At 53.1% G+C, this 6,060-nt stretch overlaps 1 long non-coding RNA gene across 1 annotated transcript; it reads right to left on the bottom strand.

Annotated features, from left to right (window-relative positions):
• Positions 1-110: 110 nt before the first annotated feature.
• LOC104859831 lies at positions 111-6,054 on the bottom strand. The gene is made up of 4 exons (XR_779494.2): positions 5,712-6,054; positions 3,879-4,008; positions 1,287-1,390; positions 111-958 (listed from the first exon to the last, which is right to left on the bottom strand). It is a non-coding gene; the product is annotated as an uncharacterized LOC104859831 (long non-coding RNA).
• Between the last annotated feature and the right edge of the window lie 6 nt (positions 6,055-6,060).

The following is a 6,060-nucleotide window of genomic DNA, read 5'->3' as shown; positions in this document are numbered from 1 at the left end:
TTGTTTTTTTTTTTTTTTTTTTTTTAATGTAGAGCGTGTAAAACAATTCTTTTACTATCACAAAAGTCACAAATGCCTTTTGAGATAAAAAGCTCAAAGTAGACAGAAGTATATGATGTAACAAGTCCTTGTCCTGGCCACCCCTCCTGGGAAACTCCTGTTGACCGCCCCCCAGCAGCTACCGCCAGTGTCCCTCCACCCCAAAAGCTTGGAGAGACGCCGAGGGGACCTCACGGAGCGGCAAGTCCCTGGGGGAGGACCCCAGGGTACCCCCTGGCTTACCCAGATACACACAAGCACTTGAACGGGCTGGAGCAGAGAAGATGTGGGCTGCTGGTTCAGGGTCGAGTGTCCTGGTTCCTAGTGGAACCCAGAGGAGCCTGTGTGGCACATCCTCAGGTGTCCCACCAAGTGTGTGTGAGTGCGTGTGTGTCCAAACGGGAGGGGCTCTGCGGCTGACGTTCTGCCCAGGACATTCAGGTCCCGGGAACCTACCACCTCTTGCCTCCTCTCCACCTCCAACGGGTCACCAGCCACCCTGCAGGAAGGCTCCGGAGGGCACAGCCACATCATGGGCACCGGGACTGATGCAGGCGTAGACATCCCCTTCAACATAGGGCAGCGCTACCTGTCATCTGCTCTTCTCAAACCCGGTCTCATCCTCTCCAAGGCAGCAGCCGGATTTCCCCAGGGTTCCCTCCCAGCCTGCTGGGAGACCGGGTCTCCCGAGGCTTCTTTACAGTCTTTCTGGTCCCCGACTAGGCAGTGAGATCACAGCTCTGGTGTATTGGGTGCCGAGTGAAAGTCAGATCCTGGGTGGAACAAGTTCAGTGCCTACCAAATCTTGGCAACAAGCCCTGGGCGTGGGTGCTAGTCTTCTCCTTTCCCCACGGAAGAAGTTCCAAACACAGTCTGAACCAGTGACTTCCCTCTGCAGCTCACGTGCTCTTTCGTGGAGCTGTGGCCAGGACATAACTGGGGTCAGCACCGAGGGCAATGTCATCACGTTACCACAATCTCCCCCCGTCGCAAGCCTGCTACATCCCATAAAGACCTCTTGTACCCCAAGCCTGCTTCCTCTGCACACACAGAATCCCCTTCATCAACCACAGAGGTGCACTTGTTTCTCCGGCCTCGAGTCTGAGGCCTCCTCCAGCTCAGAGCCTCGGTTCCTTTTGGCCGTGCCTGCGCTGGGCGCCCACATTCCTGCCTCCCCAGCCTACAGGCCACAGGAAGAAGCTGGTCAACCTTGAGAGAGGAGTGGGTTTTGTGAGTCTAGCACATACCTGATGCTTTAAAAAGGCAAAAAGCTGAGGACAGTGACCCTGGCTTTACATCTTGCTCTGAGCACTGGGGCAAGTTGTGTCTTCTCTCTGATCCTCGGTTTCCTCTGTAGAAAATAAGACACTGGTTGCATCTCTTGCCTGGGAAAGTTGTAAACGTGATCAGCAGTCGGAGTACACCCTGATTTTACGAGAAGAGAATCTAGAGGGGATGTAGACCCGTTTTCTCATACACATACTGAAAGTAACTGTGTGAAGTGGCAAAGCACGATGGCATCCACGTAAATAGAGTGCCGTGCTCTGGGATCCGCGGCAATCTTAATCCAACGGAGTGCAATCATATTTTATTAGCTCTGAAATAAAAGAATGGAATGACATAGCTAAATAGAACTCGAGTAGGGTGTACGATCACTGGCACGGACTGGATAACGGGATAATGCGCTGATGAGGGTTGATGACGGGCAGGGGAAGCAAACATGAGCCTCAGTTTGGCACAGGCAGATAACAGGAAGACGAGCCCCAATTAAACTAACATGGATGCATTCTCTGCGCGCAGACAGAGTACCTGTGTCAGTATGAGTGGGGGCAGAGCAAGCAGCGAAATCACAAACCAGAATGTGGAGAGCAGGGAGCTACAACTCAAGCAGACGGACTAATACTTCAGGAAATGTAGGGAAGAGGCTCGTGGCGAAGCCTGACAGAGCTCGTCAGAAGCAATCGTGTTTATCTGTCCCTCAGGCGGCCTGTAGGGGTCCTGAGGTGGCTGGGCGGCAGCATGGCGGCCCCTTTGCCATCCAATTGCTGTCCCCTGGCTGCCTCCTCCTTGGGAGCCCTGGTTGTTCTGCCGCCTGGCTCAACCTGGGTGGGGATGGAGATGTCAGCAGCCAGGCTCCCGCTGTGTGCCCACGCCGGGTTCTCCCGTCAGCCTCTCTCTTGGGAACTGGAGGACAGTAGTCCCTCCTCCCACCACCAGGGCTCACCTCCACCCAGTCTCCCTCCAGAAGGACCTGACTCCTGACTCCCACCGGATCTTCTGACCCTGGGGCTATTTTTCTTCCAAAACGGGTCAGTAGCTGGCATTGCAGAGGGTCACCCACCAAGGATCGCTGGCAGAGCCAGCTTCTCAGTGTTCGTGGAGTACCTTTGAAGCTCAGCTGCTTTATTTATTGTCACGTTCAGCTGGCCCCACCTAGTATGGACTTTCTGGATGCAAATATTGCAACTCTGAACCTTTGCTTTAAAAAAAGTAAGTAAAATAGTTTTGCTGAGATACAAGTGATATACCACAAAATTCACCCATTTTCAAGGGCACAATTAAAGTTTTTTATTGTACGTCCGTCCCTCCTTATCCATAGATGTGAATCAGTGCATTCAACCAACTGAAGGTATGAGTAAAAAAGTGCTGCAGACACGGCTTGTTGCTAGTTGCTTGCTCTGTCTGACTTTTGCCCACCATAAACTGCTTCTCCTCTGCGATGCCCCTCTGCCATGCCACCCTGCCTTGGAGCCAGCAATGGACTGAAACCTCTTCAAACTGTGAGCCAAACACACGTTTCCTCCTTTCACTTTGAGTGTCTGGTATTTTGCCTCAGCAACCAGAAGAGTAAGACAGGCTATATGCAAATTTCATGCATAGAGGGGATTTGAGCAGCTGCCAATTTCGCTATTCACCAGGATGCCGAGGGGATGACTGTATTCACGAGACCGGACAAACATCATTGCTATGTGATCCCAGAATTTTCCTACCTGAAAAAACCTCCACAGTCATTAGCCATCAGTTTCATTCCTCCCAGACCCTCGTTTTCAGGCAACAGTCTGCTCTATGAATTTGCATCTATGAGATTTCTCTGTGGATTTCTTTATTCTGAACATTTCATGTACTGTATATGGACTCATACACCAGGCGGCCTTTTCATTTAGCATACAGTTTTTAAGGTTCATCCAGGCCATGACAGGTTCAAGCTTCATCTGTTCATCCACCTTTCATGGCTGAATGATATTTGACTGCACGGATGGACCGTTTTGTTTACCCAAGTGTTCACTGATGGACATCTGAGTTATTTATATATTTTGGCTATTGTGAATAAAGCTGCTACCAAGCTGGAATGACAGCCACCATCCCCATAGCTGCCCCCCATAGGGCTGGGGGACAGGGGATTATAGCCATAAAGGTAGCTATTGACCAATATTGACTAAAATCGTAGAGCTTCTTCATCAAGCTGCAACCAGGATTCTGAATGTGCAGGGGGAGGCCACGTTGAGGCTGGGATGACCTGAAATCATTGCACACACTCAATCTTTTTGTCAAAAGTGTGTGTAACACGGATGGCTGTCAGCTTTCCCCTTTATACTGCGGTGGGAGATACAGCTGGTGAGGCCAAGGGATCCCTCTCCCCTGTCTCTATTACAGTACATTACAGTGGGTTTCTGGGGTAGGGCAGGACCGTGCAGAAAATGACCTGAGCACAACGCAGCTCCTGCTGAGCAGCGTCAGGGCCAAGGTCAAGGTCAGCTCTTCCCATCTCAAGCATGGCCCCAACATCAACTGCCATGTGTACCTACCCACACAGTTCCCCTTCCGCTGGCACAAAGTACCTGGGTACAACTGAGGCTTAGGAAGCTGGGGTCCAATTCCGGTAATGAGGAAGAGATGCTTTCAGAGAATGTGGCCCAGGCTGGCGTGGCATGGCTCCGGGAACAGAGGACACAGCATCAGAGGGTGTGTCTGCGTAGAAAGCAGAGAAGCAAAGCCATCAGAAGCCAGTGGGCCCTGACCAAGCCCTGCCTGCAGAGAGTCTAATCTAGGCCAGGCCTCTTGGCCTTTAGGGTGCTAGACAAAGGCCAAGCATGATCCAGGGTGACTCCTGGAGGATGATTCTTGAAACCGTAGTCATTAGCCTGGACCAGTGGTGGCGAACCTACGGCACGCATGCCACAGTGGGTTGTTTGTGTCATTAGCCTAGGCCCTGGGATCAAACTTTCCACATCATTCTCCTTCCACCTTTCCTCCCTCTGTCCTTTCTTCCTTCAGTAAGGACACGTCAAGGTGGGATATAGCAGCCAGCCACAGCAACAAGGGCAAGAAGAGAAATGCAGCCAGGTAGGTGCCCAGGCCACGCTGGGAGTCAAGGAGAGCCTATGGGGGAGGTGCCTGTCAAGCTGAGCCTGAGGAGGAAGAGGAGTGGGGACAAAGGGCAAAGGACGCCCAAGAACAGTGTGGGGCTCAGAGGACAAGAGAGGCACGGAGGAAGGTGGGCAGAGGCTGCCAGAAGGCATCATTGTGAAAGGAAAGTGGGGAAGACTGTGGTGGCCATGGCCAAGATGCCCAGGCTGGCCTGCTTCCTGGAGACCAAGTTTCTGAGCTGCTGAAGGGACCTCTGAGTTCAGACTTACCTATTGCTTTTGTTTCTCCTTTTTCTCTTTAGTTCCAACAGGACAAAGAGACAGTGGTGCTAATGGTGTCTCTAGGGGCAGCTATGTCTGGAGGTGTGTGGGTGTGTGTGTGTGTGTGTGTGTGTGTGTGTGTGTAAGCCTTTGACATCGGATAGGTAGAGGCCAGGGAGGCTAATAAACAACCTGGAATGCTCAGGACAGTGTGGGAAGCCAGCCATGGCCCACTGGCTTTTTGAAAGACAACATTTGTTCCTTTTTAAGGACTGCACGTGTTAAACTTGTTTTGACCCTGCACGGGAGAAACTCGGACAGCCAAAGATCTGTAGGAGTCAGGTGCTTCCTGTTAAAGATCTGACGTTATCTGTAGGAGTCAGGTGTTGTAACTCCATTTTGTTAAGTTCCTCCACCTATTTGGGAATCATGATTATTAGTTGCAAGTGTTGTTAATTTGTTTTTCTTGAGCCTGCTTTCTCTTGCCCGTGTGAACCCTCCTTCCCGCGGAGCGGGTGTTGAGGTTACTATGGTAATCCTAGCCCATAATAGTTCGGCCTTTTCCTTTAAAAGGCTGATGCCTGCCTGCGATAAACGTCGCCTTGATCAGACTCTTGTCTTGGCGGCCTTCCTTTCTCTCTGCCCCATCTCCACCCCGCTGCTCTTTCAGGTTTGAGGCACTGCGGGACAGTGCTCTGCGTCGCCAGTTCGCGACAGGACAGTCCTCACAATTATTGGGCCCCAAATGTGAACAGTCCGAAGAGACTTCTGCTCACTACTCCAGATGCAGGCAGGATGCCACCCACAATTAGATCCAGTATTTGCGGGAAGCAGGATGTTTGGGGAGAGGGACCAAAGGCGGGTGATAAGGAGGGAGGGAGAAGGGGCACCAGGCAGAGGGTGGGGTGTGGGAAGGTCGGAGGGGTAGACTGAGGACTGAGGGGGCGGCAAAGCAGGGGCCTCAGGGCTCCAGGGCCGGGTCAGCAGAGACAGGGCGGCGAGGTGGGGGTCGGCGGAATCTTGGGAGATCCTAGCAGTCCTTACTTCCTCCCGGGACCGTGGTCGGACCCGAAGACAGGAAAGGAGCAGTACCCGGCAGGCCTCTTCCCCACGCTCGCGAGGGGGTGGGTGGGTGGCAGTGGGGGAAGAAGGAGAGGACGGCTTCCCAAGCACCTCTTTATAAACCAGAGGACGAGCGAGACCGCCTTCCAGGGGCGTCAGCTGTGCGTCCACGCGGTTCAGCCACCAGGGGGCCCAGGTCTGCCGTAGGGGCTCGGGACCCACCAGTCCTGCCCCGGGACTCGGAAACTCTCAAGCAAACCACACCCAGGGTTTCTGGCCCCGCTCCTCGGGACGCGGGGACCCCAGCGGGGCGGACGCCGCCCCGGCCGGA

The sequence above is a fragment of the Fukomys damarensis genome, unplaced genomic scaffold (assembly GCF_012274545.1).
Source record: "Fukomys damarensis isolate Sample0158 unplaced genomic scaffold, DMR_v1.0_HiC HiC_scaffold_34, whole genome shotgun sequence".
NCBI lineage: Eukaryota > Metazoa > Chordata > Mammalia > Rodentia > Bathyergidae > Fukomys > Fukomys damarensis.
Note: the sequence above shows the minus strand (reverse complement) of the source record. Positions and strands in the feature narration are given on the sequence as shown.